Genomic DNA, 17,503 nt, shown 5'->3' on the forward strand with positions numbered 1-17,503 from the left:
TTGTTTGGTATTTATGGCCTGTGGGTGTTAGATTAAGCCTGCCATATTTGTGCACAAGATCTTGCTTGTTAAGTAGCCCATGATGACGCACTGAGGCAGAAGCCGTTAGTGCTATTTCATGTAGGAGATGGTGTGGTTTTACTGCATGTAAGCAGTGCACAGGTCATGAAAAAGTAGTGGCCTTATTTGGTACAGTTTTAATAGAACCAAACAAGTTTTCTTTTGTTTTCCTAAAAATCTTTTCAAGTTATTTCAGGTTTGTAATCTAAGAATCTCTCATACATAGTTTCATTGTGAAGCCTCTTTGTTGTAAGAAACGGCTGATCCCTGGTATCTGGGTGATTTTGTCTCAACTAGAACAATGGGTGTAACTAGACCCCAGATTGCCATGCTGTAATTTTTATACAGTAATTAATATTAACACAACTAATGGCAGTAGTTGGGGAATTTTAAGTCTAATACACTTTTGTGTCAATCTACATTCCTTTTCTCATTTTTGATAAAATTCTTCCAGGCTTATAAGAAAAATGTTACCATAAAGCTATCCCATTATCTGCAAGCTTCTTATGTTCTTGGTGTATTTGTTAGAACAACATAACACCACAAAAGAAAGAAAAGATAGCACGCTTACACAAGTGTCCACAATGGCTTAAATGTTTACCTTAAACACACCATAATATGTCTCCTAGTCCACTACATATGAACTATGCTTTTAGTTCTTAAAATTGATCGCCAGATATTATTCAGTTCATAATTTATTCCACAATAATGATCAGTTAAATTTTTCATGCTAAATAAAGGACAAAAGTAATTGATCATCCAATTCAGAAATTACATTATAGTGCAGTGCTGCTTTCTGCCATAACTTCTCAATTCTTTGCAAGCATGCATATTCAAGTTACAGGATAAGACAATAATAAGACTAATAACTACAAGAAATTGTAAGGAGAGTAATAAAGAACTAATTCTCATATATAGTAAAGTATGTATTCCACAAAACTAATAGCTATGCTAGAATTTAGAATTAGGAATTTTAAACATGAGTTAGTTATAGCATAGAATAAGAGGTTTTAAACTGCAATACATTTATTACTTAACTTTACAAGCTGTTTGCTGATGTATCCCAAAAGCAATAAACATTACTACAGTAGCATACTGTAGTAATGTTTATTTACATTACTACAGTAAATATATTTGAAATATATTTACAGTAGCATACTGTAAATATATTTCAAAAATATATTTACTCTCCGAGATAGTGCTATTTTACTTTGACACATTTATTGGAATTAAAGGAATATTAATTTAACTATCTAGTTCCTAAAATGAAGATAATTCAAAGCAAAACTTTATACGGTAAAAGTTGTATAAGATTTTTGTATCACTACTTGAATTGGTAAAAGTTGGTAAAAGGTTGCATCCACAGAAGGGAATTGAAAAGCAGCATGCTTTTCTATACTTTCAAAAATATTTGCCACAAGTAAAAACATGACAGACTTCTACAAGCACATTCATGTTGCTCACATTAACATGCACATACTGAATTGTGTAGTAGTGCTAATTTGCCATTAACAAGGCAAAAATAACCTTCAAAATAAAAGCAAAATTAGGACAAGTTTAAATTAGGTAACAAGGGATGTAAAGCCCTACAAAATGTAATACAGTACTGTAGACTGATGTGAGAAGTTCAATCTATTATCCATTTGACCCTATGAACAGTCAACTGACAAGCTTTTAAATACATACCCAATATGTACTAAAAATAAACAAAGTTCTGAGTCAAATTAGTATTCCTGCATAACTCATTGTATTATTTGATCATCCTTTGCTCATTTGCATGGAAAAGCCCACAGCTTTGATCACAAATCTTGCAGTCTATCTTCCTGGGTTTTGGCCTCAGAACATTGTCATTGGTCCACTATATTCACTTTCAAATCTCCAGGGTTTTCAAGCAGTCAATATACAGTAGCTCCTATACTAGACACTGTGGATGTGGGTATCAATAGGAATTTGCTTGCATAGTGGAAAATTAATCTTTGTTCATACCCGAACAAACCTTCGGTCTTAACAATAGGAAAATTTCTAGTGCCTAGGTAGATCCCGTTAAAATGCAGATGAAAAGCAAGGAATCTTGTGAGATCTGGCAACGTGTGCACATATCAGGTGAAAAGTGGTCAAGGACCACACACCCACACCAGTGTTCAGTTTTTCCTTAACCACTTTGTCTTATTGTGCAATTAAGGCAGATGTTAACTTTTAGTTCATTCTCATAGAATACACATTTATTTGCATTAATGCACAGCTCTCTAGTTATGTTAAATCATGCTGTTCTTTTGGGTATCTAGCAGAAGTGAGCATTACCACAACCTAACACATAGCCTCCCTAGACTAGTGGGACATCTACTTTTCTGGTCCCATTCACCCACTTTTCTAGATGTACTAATCTGTTCTGGTTTCACTCTCGTTGTGGAGTTTTTTTTTCAGACGTGATGTTCAGTCCCTGGCTCTGCAGATCAAACTGGAGAATTCAGATTTGTTGCCATCCACCAAGGCAGTTTACAAGGGAATGTTCTTCCTTGCAGTTAGTTTACCCCTTAGGTGACAGTGTGCCAACCCTCAGGATCAAAGACTTGAGTTCCTGAATCAGCCTTGCTTCTATATTTGCTGCCTTTGCTTCTGCTGGCTCCTGTTGGATGGCAGCCTCTTCAGCAGTCGGAATTCCACAACAGCAACTGCTCTGCCAGTTCCTCTGGACCTGGATCTTACTATGTTTTAAGGTTGCTTGTACAACGGCTTCGAGTTTCAGTACATCATCTTATGCCTCCTGGCTGTGGATTTTTGCTTGGACTGAGACAAGACATCATCATCAGGCCTTGGTTTGTTCTGGAAGTGCACAACACAGTGGCAGATGCTCTCAGCTTAGCAGGGTGCACCAAGTTCTCCAAGCAGAATAGTATCGTCACTAGAATATTTGCAAGGCCCTGTGACAGATGTGGGAAAGTTCAAAGTTGGATCATAAAATTAGTGCCTTTCTCCCTTCCCCATTATCTTCACTTGGAGCTTGGCACAGGAGAATGCAAATTATTATAGCTTATCTGCAAGAATTGTGTGCTTAATTTTCTTTGAAATGGTCTATTTGTGCAAATGGATGTGTGTGGTACAGATAAATTATACAATCACGTTCAACCCCCCTACAGGTGACCAGAACCTCCAACTCATGGCTGTAAGTTAGCTTCCTGTGTTACTCTGACATGGAACTGTACCAAGCCGCCTACTTGGAAAAGGAGATCAACACCCAGACCCAAAGGAAATGGAAAACAAATGAACACTATAATCGGCCCTCAATTTGAAAATCTGAAAACTATCACCATCTCTTGCAGTTAGTAAAGGAATAGCTGGGTCTAAAATATTTCTCGTGTGAAGAATTGATCCTCCAAGTTGGCAGCTGTTCCAGATCTACATAAGCAGACACTGGACTAAGCTTTTTTTTTTTTTTTAATGGTTCAAACGAACTGCACTGCACTGAACCCCATTTTGAACATCACTGTACCCCATCATACTCTTAGTCTTTCTCCACACAATCACCTGTCCACCAGTGCCTCAGTGATAAGTTTTGAGATTTCCTTTTGAGACTAGACAATAAGGGGAGTTGAACTTTCACTTCAGCCAAAGTAACTGCCATATAACCCGAGTTTCTAAACCCAAGAAGAATGCTTGTACGAATAGAAGACTGGTGCATAAGTTCACTTCCTTTGTCAAGTCTGCAAGGTGAACTGCTAACTTCTTTGTGCGGCACTGACGTACAGGTGAAAATGTGGAGGTAGGAAACTAAGTTAGTTCGTGGGATAAAAGCCAATGGCTTTTGAGTTGAGTGGATTCAATAGGTACAGCAATTATTCAGTCACATGCTGCAGGTGTCTCAGTAGTGTTAACCTTTTATATTCTTAATTCATTAAGAGTTGTAATAAGTTATGACAGTTTTCATCATGTCCCACAGGGAAGTTAGAAAATGTACATCATACTTGACAATCTGGTTATATGGTTGAGTCATTAAAACTAAAATGATGATGACATTTCAAGGTTATTATGAGGTTCTAAATTCAAATGGATTATTCTGCAATCTATCTTCCCGAGTGTGCACAATAACTGTTATTAACTGCCATCATTATCATTACAGAAAACAAATATCCATAGTACCCCACTTGACCCATAATAATGCATTCACTAAGATCACCCATATGCTGAAATGACAATGATGGCAGGAATGACAAACCAATTTGCAAACTGACGACTAGTTGGAATTTAACATGCTTTTGACGACTAGTTGGAATTTAACATGCTTTCTATGTTTAATTTCTCTGATAAACAAAAGAGTAAAATATGGTACATTACAGATCCTCAATAGCTGAAGCCTCCATTAGCTGAAACCAAACATGTTGTACCTATACTGTTGGTAATGTTTACATAGAATTTATAAATCTAAACAAGTTGGCATTCATACAGTACAATGCTGTATACGGCGATAGAAATATGTCCATGTATTCCTTATATCTTTGTAAAAGCAAACTTCTGCCAAAGCTGTTAAAATGCAAAAACTTGCAAGTAACAAACCACTGTTATGAAAATGAAAGACTGTAAACACTAACCTCAAATATCCTTGTGTTTGTAGTGAAAAAGACCTAAATATTTGTGTATGACACATTCAAAGCACATTTTTACTTGAAGTGATACTGAAAACTTGTAAATTACAACTTTTACTACCGAGAAAGAAGAAAAAACAAAGCTATGAATGTGTCAGCATTTTGGGGGGGAAAGTAATGAATTTATTCCACATTTTGAAGTGAATGGGACAACAATTCCAGCAGAGACTTACACACATTTATTTACTATTAGATTACAGGTCAGTCTTTATAAAGTCTAGATTAGCAGTGTAAAAAGCTGTTTTATAAAATGTTAGTATACTTTTACAACGTACTATCTAAATCCACTGTCACTTGTATAACACACTGGGATGCTACAAAGGTATGCTTAACCACTGTGCAGTATCTAATCATCTTTTCAGTTTTACAAACTTCAGTGTACAGTTAAGCAATCCTATATAATTAAAAGGCCTTACAAAACACAAGTTGTTTACTAATATATAAATACTGTATATATTACAATAGTATATTAGTTTTTCTACAACACCACTTGCATGCTTGCATGCACTGTACCAGTGGTGAATAGTCATTGAAACTACTGTTCACCATTTTCAAAACTTGGTAAAGCTGTAAGCAATAAATTTTTGTTAAATTCTCCTAAATGGTTTTCTTGAGTGTATATAAAGTATAATGCCAAAATCTAAAATGTTCCTACAAGATACCCAGTACCACGTGTCTTGGAAACTTCAGTTCCTCAGGATAAGCTTCTGTTCTGTGACTTCCTCAGGTTACAAAGAAGGCACAGAAGTTTTATGGTTAAAATGTCCACAAATTCGAATGTCTAAAGATGCGCTCACACGGTCGAACAATGCCCGACGAACAAACATTGTTGCCATATCAAAGGCGAAGCAGGATGACGTCAAAAGCGTTGAAACGAGGGAAGAAGATCTGGCAACAAACTGTGGTACCAGTTGAAGTTGTATATCACTGTTCTTACTCTGCTCACAAGGCAAACTCTGGTAAGCAATTGTTAATTGGTAACAATGTTTGTCCGTCAGACATTGTTCGACCGTGTGAACGCACCCTAATAAGCACTGTCCAAATGCTTTAAAATCATCCTCATACACTCAAATCATCACAAAATCTTTGTGATGTGGGAGGACTACAAAATCATCAGAGAAATGGATTATGTACATTGCTGTGTGTGTTTGTCACTTACCAGGAAAAGCAAAGCTGAGCAAACCATGAGCAGCAAATGATATATAACCAACTATGACAGTCCAGTGTTTCCAAGAAAAAATTGTAGTCTAATTCTTAAGAATGGTTCATTAAATTGATCTCTTTAGCACAAACTACAGTGGAACGTCTAGCTTCTCAACAATGGTAACATGAGTAATCTGTGATCTTGTTTTACAAATAGGCAACTTTTGAAAATGAATACATCAGAATATCAGACAACCACCACAGATTATTATTGTGCATATAATGTACTATGTCAAGTGTACAAGGTGATTTGATATAAACAAGTGCACAAGTATAAAAATGTAAAAAAAACAGTTCATAGCATCATACTTGTTCCATTAGTACAACTTCCATAAAATCAAGCTGAAAATTTCATTAAATACAAAACAATAGTGTTTGGAGACTACTAACTACATGAACTGGTGATTCAAGCTAAAGGACAGTGCTGGAAAGATATTGATAAGGCAGCCTTGACGGTCACAAATGAGATGAATTTTGTTTGATGTATCAAAGTTTAACTGTCCATGATGACTAAATAAGAATTTTGTTTGATGTATCAAAGTTTAACTGTCCACGTTGACTAAATAAGGCTCCTAGGCCAAGAGCCAAGAACTTGCTTATTATATAAATTCCCTCCTAGTAACTCTCCAAACACAGAGTAACATTTGAGATAGCAGCTCCCCAAAAACAGTAGTCATCAAACAGCCCCCCAAAAACTGTAGTCATAACCAAAAGTGCATCCTCAAGCATTCTACATGAAGCCACACTTCAGCCCTCTGCTAACCTAAGCCACAAATTTTACAAAACACAACCTCGTTACCTTGCTACAGTACAAAGCTAAAAGGCAAAATGGTAAAGTCACAAGTTAAAAATTACGGGATAGCTTTTATCCCAAAAAGTCTTCCCAGGAGTAACCCAGGATTTTTACAATGTTACACCTCCTTAAGGATCTTCAGTGCTTTCACCTTATGGACAATTCAAAATGTAATCCTCCCCCTTCATGAACCTATGACCTGTCCTGACCAAATGTGTGTTAAGAAAATGGCTTCCAACAAGTAATCTAGAAGAGATCTAAATATCCAAGATTACAGCATTTCATTATCAAAATGGAACACCAATGTTCTGGTATGTCAAGCATATCTTGTGAGTACTACCAAAGGTGATATGACAGAGGCAGCTGCAGAACTTCTACATACAGCCTGTCTACACAAAACTTTGAGTGATACCGTCAACAACCGGTCTCCCTTCACTTTTGCTCCAGTCTGGTAATTGCAAAGTTTACCTACTTAAAGTAAAAAGATCTAACATTTTTATGTAACTTCAATCCAGATTTACAAAAAGCCCTTCATATCACTAGATAAGGAGATATAGTCACAGTTCAGAAAATTTTTTGGCCACACAAACTGGAAAAAACATTAACAAGGTCAAGTTAGACACCAGGCCTTACCAGAATTACCAGAATTATTTGATTTTGAATGAGATCAACTGAAAACAAGGTTTAAGCCTAGGAAACAAGATAATTAATTGAAAGAAAGAACGCATAAAAAGGATAGACCAAGAGCAATGCAGCTGAAGCCAAAGGGACACTTCAAAGAAACACCATTCCTGTCTATGTTATGATGTATGGCACACCGTAAGCAGCATCCCACAACAGGGATTTCACCTTGTAAAAGGCGATCGTTGGCACATAGTCTACAGTGGTAATTCTTGCTTCAATGGTACCAAATAGCCTCCATGTGTAACCTCCTCATATGGAAAGACTATCTTCATTTTATGGAATCAATTAGTACAACTTTAGCGCAAAATTCTGAATCATAAGAAAATTCCATAAGAACCAAGAATACCAGAAGCTGACCTGCAAAAATCTACTCCTCTTCAGATAATTGGCACAAATTTTGCAGACTGAACAGTAGAAGAGCATGATGACAAGGATCTTCCATGTGTGTCACTTCCATAAAGGGGGGGGGGGGTTGGAAGTGACTAAAATTGTAATTTTTGATTATGTATGATTCACTTCCTGGTTACAGATGGTTACTACTACTGCCACACTAACAACCTAGTCAAAGGAACACTCTCTCTCTCTCTCTCTCTCTCTCTCTCTCTCTCTCATCTCACCTCTCTCTCTCTCGTCTCTTCTTCTCTCTCTCTCTCTCTGATATCCAGATGATTCTTTTCCCCATGCACCCAATGATAGTGCGTTTTAAAACGCAAGAATACGAGCCAAGAACAATAATTGTTCATATGGTGTTTTTACATTGCACGGAACCAGAGGTTATTCAGCGACGAGACCAACGGCTTGACGTGACTTCCGAACCACGTCGAGAGTGAACTTCTATCACCCCAAGTACACATCTCTAACTCCTCAATGGAATGCCTGAGAATCGAACTCGCGGCCACCAGGTTCACAGGCCAACACCAAGCCGACCACGCCACTGAGTCGCTCCAAGAACAATAATAATACCCCTGAACCTGGTGTCACTCTGGACTTCATTAGACTGCCCAGTTCCTGGAGACACTAAAATCCCCAAGTTCTAACCAAAAATGGTAAATAAGCTCAAGACTACAGAAAAGACTAATGAAAGGCTACTTCACCGCACCTTTGTCTCCTGTGAAAATGACAATTTTTTTCTCAGGTCCCATGGTAAAAAAACAATAGCAACAACCTTTAAATTAATATCGAGCAGTAGGTTGAGATTCTGTTACAATTACTGTTATTCAAAGAAAACTCATAATCACATGAGTCAATAAAATGGAAAAGTAAATCCACAATAGTATGTCTGTTTGATTTTGTTATTTAAAATATAGTGCAGAAAGCTTTCGATGACCTGCATGATTGACAAGGACGACCGTGCAGGTCATCGAAAGCTTTCTGCTTTTATATTTTAAGTAACAAAATCAAACAGACATACTATTGGGGATTTACTTTTCCATTACTGTTATTGCTAAACAGATCAGTCATTCATCTCTTCAAGCTGTTACAGTACTGCACTTAACTACAATGATCCACTAACACCACAATCTGCTGAGAGTCCTGTTGTATTTGTCAGTTTGTAGAGCAGAATTATTGAAAAAATTCCAGTAATAAAATACAACCAGTTTATCAACGAACAAATTCATGATAATGCACTTCTTTTTAATGTTCCAGTACATGTATAATTTTTATGCAATATTGTACAACATTAGTAAAATTCATCACTTTAAAATGCCGTTCGGTGTACTGGGAGCTAGATGCTTCTAAAGGACACCTTCCTGAGCTGTATCAGTAAAATAGTTCTGATTAAACTATGTAGTCTCGAATATAGAAGACAGCACATAAATTTCTTATCTTCGGAATGGAAAATGTACCGCAGATAATCAAGTTTAAACATTTCCACATTAAAACTACATGCATGTTCAACACTGCAAATTAAACTTTTGCACTGGTCACTTAATACCTTCAATACTAACATGCTACAAGCATAAAACCTGCAACTATGTGATATGCTCCAAGCACCCTTCACCATATTTAACATTAAATTGTAACAATGATTTTACTACCTCATTAATAACATAACCATCAGTTCTTAATTTTCATTGTTTACCTACCATTAAAAGAGGCACTTTCATCACCTTACTTCTGCTACCCATCTCATCAATGGAAAAACGCAATGCTAGTAGTATTAACATTAACTGTTCGTATCCTCTTACAAATCTACTTAACACTCTTACTTCCCAGTTCACCTCACAATGTTCTAACATGAAAAAATGCCCACAAATACAGAAGTTCCAAAAAACACCAAGAACCAACCTATTATTATACTGTTGTTATTGCAAATGGTTATAACAAGCAAAGCAGTGATACTGATAAAATATGGGTGGTATTTTTGATGAGCAAAGTCTTGATTACATGCACTTTTTACCATCTGGAAACCAGGTGTCTGTGGCAGTCAATATGAATTAAAAGTGTCAATGATAAATTTGGTACATGTCTGTGAAATACCAAAAATGTTACAATTTTGCATATTCATACTGGCAACTACAACCCTACTTTTAACGCTATTTAGACAGGTGAATGACTTTCACATTTGTTAGCTGTTATATATAATCTCATTAAAAGCCACTGCTAAGATGCATTCATCACCTGAATTGTAATTCAAGTATCTTGAACTGCTGAGAATGGCATCGTTCACTAAAAAGGAGTAGTCATTAAAAGAAAATTGTCAAATGCCAAGAAAATTACCAATCACGAGAGAACTGAGTATTTTTATCTTGCAGAAAGCAAATAATATGCCTGTAACATTAATTTCTCACGGGAACACCCTTCACAAATGCAAAATAGAAAGAGGCAGAGGAAAGGAAGTAAAAATGAAGAATCCAAATGCAAAATAATTGAAAAGAAAAGCACCCTAGTCTTAAAAAATAACCACTGTAACATGCTAAGGAATATCACCCACTTACAAAAACACTACTGCTTTGCCTCTGATAACCGATTGGATATGTATTATAGTCTTCAAATTAATAACCAAAAATGTTTTAATCCCATGAACAAATTACATCTCATAAGAAAGACACTGGAAAATCACACCACATATTTAATACGTACACACCTTTCTTTAAAACAATTTCTTTTCACTCTAACACCGCTACAACAATAACAAGAACATTCTCTACACCAGTACGCAACACTCCTAAATATAAAAACTTGTAAATGAGGCACAGTGAAGATGACCATGTAAACTTAAGGCATATATACTAGCTGTGAATAGTATAGTATAGATGAAATCTTACATTAAGTTGACTAAATTTCTAATGATCTTCATGGATCACAGATGAAAGAGATAAGGTATGCAAGCAGAAAAAATATGAAATTGAACAGTAAAGTAGATGCAGTTTTCTTTGTGCGGCAGCTCCAAAAGTCATAGAGAAAATTCTGACTTTAAAATAATAAATAAACACAAAGCACACTTAATAGTCTCAAAGAAAACTGTACTGAAAAAACAGATGTGTTATTATAAAGAAAAATTTACTGAAAAACTAAAACTAGTCAGATTACCAATAATGGTGATTGTCACTAAAGTCCATCACTCTACGTAATATATCAAAACCCACAAGACAATTGCTAGTACCCCATACTGTCAAACAAGATAGTAATAGTACATGGATGGTCCAAAATCTCGACCCTAAGGGATATACCCTAAGGATATACTATCCTGAAACTCGGACCACGGTACTTACTCTCATTCTTCATATTCACAAGGCCTGAACAAGGAGCATACAGCCAGGAGACTCACTGTTACATAAAACAGTAAATGGCTACACAGTGATTTTCATAACAATATGTTGGTGATATTAATTAACCGATCAGGCAATTGAGGAGGTTTACATGTCAGTAATATCTATGAAAAGATTATAAAAATTAACTGTCAGTAGCACAGCAACATTGAAGATATTTCAGAAGCACTTTCAGGATACATTTGCAATATCAATGCAGTAAAAGCATAAACTTTACCTCATATGTAAGGGGCGCCTATGTTAATTAAACCAAGGCTACCAACAGTTAGAAGAGCAAACCATTGGCACAGTAAACCACAAAAAATACTATGTATAAAATAAAGTTTTAGAATTTGTGAACAGAATACCCAGAAAAGAGGATGAGTTAATGAATTTAAGAGACTGATATATTTAAACTGTATAGACGATAGTTTTTAATCAAGGGTGAAAAATGTAAAGGAAAAATGTGGGTAAAAACTAACGATAGCCAAGGAATTGAAGTAAAACAGAGTTGCATCGAAAGGAGAGAGGAATGCAATCAAAAAGTCTTTTGCCTGTAATACATTTCCCAAGACATATACCAGATTAATTGTAGTTCAGATAATACTATAAAAAATTCACTAGATACTCCACTTAGATAAATCAAAGTAGGAGTCCAATTTTTTGGTTTCTTTCTAAATAATCTGGTTGCTTTCCCATCCATTTTTTAAGCATATTTTGAAACTATGGATTTTTAGCACTGAACACTTAAGCGATCACTACCAGCATTACAGCAAAATTACAATAAAACGTCAAAAGTTATAGTAATCCACCAACTCAACCACCTCTTACAACATTCCAAAATGGACACTGCAACCAATGCACACATCCTCCCAGTTCGTAACATGTTTAGTTAGTCAAACATGAAAACCACTTCCAACATTACAACTAAATGTTTTCTTACTAAAAAATATCTACAATACTATCCAAACAATTTGGGATTTGTTCTGAAAACTCAAAACGGCTTGAAAGGAAAATATTTAAAAAAACCACTCAATTAATATTTTCCTCAGGAATCATTTGCTGAATTATTGGATTTTTACTTTAATAGTTAAATGGAGTCTACTGACGATTCTGAAGTCAATAGAAAATCACTGGGCCTCAAACCTCCTCTAAAATCCTAATACAAAAACTTCTTTAGAACCAGCCTCTCTACCTTCAATCATCCACACAAACTGCACTGCTACAGATGCTTTAGAAAAATACCAAAACTATGCATTATATTACTGAATAAAAGACACTTTGCAGTTCCTAAAATCACAAGGGACATGTCAGTAAGTTATTCATTAACATATTCAATAAAATTTAATTTATCCAGGCCATTTCAAATTAGATACAATACCATTTTAAATTGAGATACAATAATAACCGAGGTGATTTTCCAAAGTGATATCTGTTGTACATTAAGGTTCCACTGGGTAATAAGCATGACGCATTTCTAATCAAGGCTTCTTTGCCGTCTTTCACACAAACAGCAAACCGAACAACGTGCAAGTAATGGGTAGGTCTATTCCCAATGTTGAGGGGATAGCCTATCTCTTCTCTGCAGTCAAATATAGTACCCTTACTACATAATAAAAATGTGTATACAACTAATATTAAGGCAATGATTTGCAGCTTGACTTTCTTGCACAAACCTTACTATTGACAGCCTCTCGGTTAGTATCCTGCCTGCTGTGAAATAACCTTTGACATATCACTTAATCCGACATTCAAGCCACTTAATACACCTTAACACATTCAGTCCACGTAGATTTCACTAACATACGTGTAAACGATTTGCCACATTCACAAAAGCTTTATCAAATTTTTCACTGGCGGATCAGTTTTCCATTATCAACAGTCACTTTAATAGAGACCAGATTCGCGTAAGATACCATCAAATATATCGGTTCATGTGTTTCTCCGAAGAGTATGTATTGCATAGTATTTATAATGACGTGTGACTAGCTTTTCACACAAAAAAAGTCTTCAGAATGGATTTTGTGTTACTAACAAACAGCTAACTACACCTGCTAATGCTTAGTCCACAAACAATAAGAAACAGGTACTTGAAGCTTGCAGAAGCTTTAATGTCATTGAAATTACATCTTCACTAGTAGCTGTGTTTATATAATGCATTATAGTATTGCACTTTAGCTGCTGAAATGTAAATACTGTACACTGTTTTGATTATCACGCCCTTAAATACTTGTCTGTGATGCCTGTCTCATGCATTCTTGTTTCCTATACCCAGGTGGACATTTCTGTGACATGTTTCATTTCCACCTTGGACATCAAGATCTTGACGTCCTTGGTGGTTGGGGAAGGTGCAGAGTAGGTGGAAGAAGAGGAAGAGATAGAAGATTGAGAGAAAGAAGAAGATTCTACAGATGATACCTCAACCATATCACTACCACTTTTATACAGTAGCTGGAAGTCTTGCTGAAATCAGAAAGGTGCATCTTTAGACATTGGAAATTTGAGCAGGATGGATGTAGATGTGAAGGTAAACTATTTTTATAGACAGTTAAACAGGTTAACGAAAGCCTCTCTGATAATATAATGTTAAGAGTATTTTTTAACACTATAAATGAAAATGACCAAAACCTTTTAAAACTTGGAATAATACATCTTCATTCTCATCACACACAGCATCAGATTACCTACTGCATATACAATAACACTTCATAACCTTACCTCTGAAGAAGATATGAAATCTCAAGTGGAATTTTTGTTTTGCTTTAAAAATACCAACTTTTGAAAGATCCATCTACCTAACCAACGGTAACCATGGAAGAAATTTTACTTCACTTGACTTTAAAAGCCAAACCAGCATTTTCAGTAATAACTGTACAATGACAATTTGAAGTCCAAAATTAATTAACTTGGTAGTCTAAATAATACTAAATATTGAGAAGTTTCACTCCTATCCATTACTTTCTGTTTCTCTACCTAAAAAAAAAAAACACAGCCCTGAAGTCTTTTCAATAGATGACTTTCTGTTATGACATCTCATTTTTCAAATGCAATAATAGAAACCCTTCTAGTGCTATTCTGGGAGCAAAGGCTCCCATTAGAATTAGATGCTAGCTACAGTAGATATAGAACTATCTTAGAAGCTTTGCCATCTTCATCCGCTAGTTAGCCCTGAGCTGAAAGACTGAAACATACAAGACTTATGAAGAGTGGTATTGAAACTAAGACCTACACTAGTTCTAGTGTATAGCATTTTGACATATGAATGTCAAAATTAACTACAAAAGCTTTCTTTGTACTATTGCAATAAAAATTCCAGACCATCCTAGCAGCATAGGTTTGTTTTTCTGACAGCCTAACATTTATTCGCTCTTAAATATTAAGTCCTATTTAGATATAATTCATTTAGTGTTTAACAGAAGTATAGAGTATACTATTGATTTGAGTTTTTCTTTTGTATATCTTAGATATGAATTCATTTCATTCTTATTTTTATATTTACCCATTCCTTTATAATGTAGCATGTCTAAAATATATTATTCATAAGCTTTAACCATTCACGTGTCTGAATTTGATATCTTGAAAAAATATATACTATATACTTATAAAAGAGACCACAATGCATTATATTTTTAATTCTCTCTCTCTTAATTGAACTGTGCCAAATATGAGGTTATTTTTCCCTACAGACCATTATAGGCATTAACAGCTTCTAAAACACTGACACCAGTCAGTATAGGCAATATACAGCCTATGATTTGATTTTCCCTTGTTGCACATTCATTCATCCTGGCATATTGAGTTACTGTCGACCCCATTTTCCTCGTCTCATTTTAGTCCAGAGCTGAAGTACTTTACCACTTCCCTGATGGTCTCATTTTAAATCATGGGGGTAGTTTTGCACAATCACAAGTCACTTAACATTTACACTAGAAAAATGATATTGTTATGATACAATAAAGTTTTATACATACTTACCTGCAGATATATACGATTAATGGCCCACCCAGCCTCCCCGCAAGAGACAGGTGGTAGAGAGAAAAAATTCTGATAGAAAACGGGAATGGTTCCTATTCCTGCCACCCAGCGGTGGGACGGTAGATCACCTGACCTACCTGTAGCGTGTGCCGCGAAATTTGAATTTCTGTTGGGACGACAGAGTCTAAAGCTAAGTATATATCTGCAGGTAAGTATGTATAAAACTTTATTGTATCATAACAATATCATTTTTATACATTCAACTTACCTGCCAGATATATACTTAGCTGATTGGCACCCTCGGTGGTGGGTAAGAGACAGCTAAATACTGAGTAGACAGGTAAACAACATACGTTGTAGGTAATAAATAAATAAAACCTTGGTTCCTATCTGTTTAGACGGAGGGTTGACTACCTAGCTATTGCTTAGGAGTCTACTCCGTCTCAAGAGCCTCAGCAAGGATGTGACCTATGGCTAAGAGTTCTTGTAGGTCTGTCAATGGGGTCTTATCCACTTACTCAACAGAACCTAATGGCCTTTGTCAATGGGGTCTTATCCACTTAAAATGACAATACACCTATGCCTAGTGGCATAATTAAGGAGCACAACACCGATCCCGATCACCTGATTCTAACACGAGGGTTGGTGCTTAATTTGAAAAGAGTTATCCCCAAACTCCTTTCAAACAACCCCAAGAAAAAACACTACGTTAAATAAAATTAACTCACTAGTTAAGGATCAGTGTCGGCTCCCTCTCCCAGCAACGTATCTGCAGACACGTATAAACCAAGAGAGAAGAATCTCTCTTAGGTTAACTTGACATCCTTCGTGTAATGGGAAGTCAACACAGAGTTGCATCTCCCGTCCTCCCGTTGTGAACGAGCTAATATGTCCTTTATGACATATTGTTATGGAAAGAACAAGAATTCGCAAAAGCTCGCACTTCATGCGCTTTAATTCTCAGCTGTTTGAAGGAATCATCAAGTCACTTATGAAGTGCTTTAGAGATCACACTTGTCTCAAAGAAGACCAGGGTGTTCTTTGACATGGATCTCTTCTGGATGAAGCCTGAAGCCTGTCTGGCGCCTCGCGCCTGGCTGGCTCCTCGCTCCTGTCTGGCGCTTCTAGCTCTTCCTTCGCATTGCGCCAGGCTGGCGCTTCTGGCGCACTGTGCTAGGCTGGCGCTTTTTTGGTGCCTGGCACCTGGCTGGCTCCTCCCCACTTGCTGGAGCTTCGAGCTTGGTAGAGTCTCGAGGCTGTTTGGCGATGTCCATCTCGGACACTCTTATCTGTCTGAATTGCTCGCCTCTGGCGCATTTGCGCCAGGTTGGAGGCCCTCTCCTCCTCCGCATCAGACAATGACAGTGTCCCTTCAAACTGTCTGCCTCTGGCGGTTTTTTGCCTGTTTTGGCATTTGGCGCCTGGCTGGCGCTACTCTGTCCGAAAGTCCTGAACAACCACAATAGTTCATTAGGAGACTGGAGAAGGGTGGAAGAAATTCTTCCACTTTGAGCTTTTGGCCTCTAGCCAGGGGAGGTGATTGTAGTCAGCTACATCCAGTAGACGATAGGATACCTAACAGTACGAGAGAGAAGAGTCTTCCTCCGAGGAGGATCCTTCATGAGTACTTCTGTTGCTAACAAGATCTCTTCTTACATGTTGATGAAGTTTCTCGTTGCAGAATCTTCCTCTCCTTGCCGAAGGAAGGGAAGAGCCTGGAAGTCAAAGGAGACTCCGAGCTGAAATTGGGCGGACCCCTGATTTCTTAGCTTTTATTATATCCCTCTGAATACCTTCTAGGAAGCATTTCGAGCCCTCATCGCACCCCAAAGACCCTGTAGGCAAACGTTTAAACCATCTCTTCTTCTGTAGATGAAAATGTAAGTACCCTGTCTGGACAACGAGAAAACTATCTGAAAGCGTTGAGTCAGGAATAGAGGGTTTTAGTTCTTTTGCCAGACATACTATGCTGGCAAGAACCCATTGCCGAGTCTCCATTGAATCTGATGCGAGATTCCAATGCACAAAAAAAAAATTCACTTGTCTTCTTGGTAGTTTAGGGCCCAGAGAAACAAAGAATTCCTTCATAAAATCTTTAAGAAGTTTGATGAGGAGCAGTTCCATCTTGTCGGAAAATGGAATCTGTGGCCACGAAAAGATCCCATCCGAAGTACATGATATCCTACTCTTGTCGTATTGAGGTAGCGTATAAGATCCCGAAGATCTTAATCCTCTGCTATCTCTAATTCCCCTTGTAGAGACAGAGTATAGCCTTTTACTGCGTTCTTTGATAGCAGATATATACAGAGGTGATTCCTCCCTCTGAAAGGGAAGAAAAACCGCTATGAGGTTCACAGAGGTATCGGAAGAGGCCAGTTTCCTCATTCCATCTAGCA

At 36.8% G+C, this 17,503-nt stretch overlaps 1 protein-coding gene across 1 annotated transcript in view; it reads right to left on the bottom strand.

The window, feature by feature from the left end:
• The window catches only part of LOC135199101 (uncharacterized), a 75,479-nt gene that overhangs the window by 13,886 nt on the left and 44,090 nt on the right, over nt 1-17,503 (bottom strand). The window lies entirely within an intron of this gene.

Source organism: Macrobrachium nipponense, chromosome 25, assembly GCF_015104395.2.
Source record: "Macrobrachium nipponense isolate FS-2020 chromosome 25, ASM1510439v2, whole genome shotgun sequence".
NCBI classification, from domain to species: Eukaryota; Metazoa; Arthropoda; class Malacostraca; order Decapoda; family Palaemonidae; genus Macrobrachium; species Macrobrachium nipponense.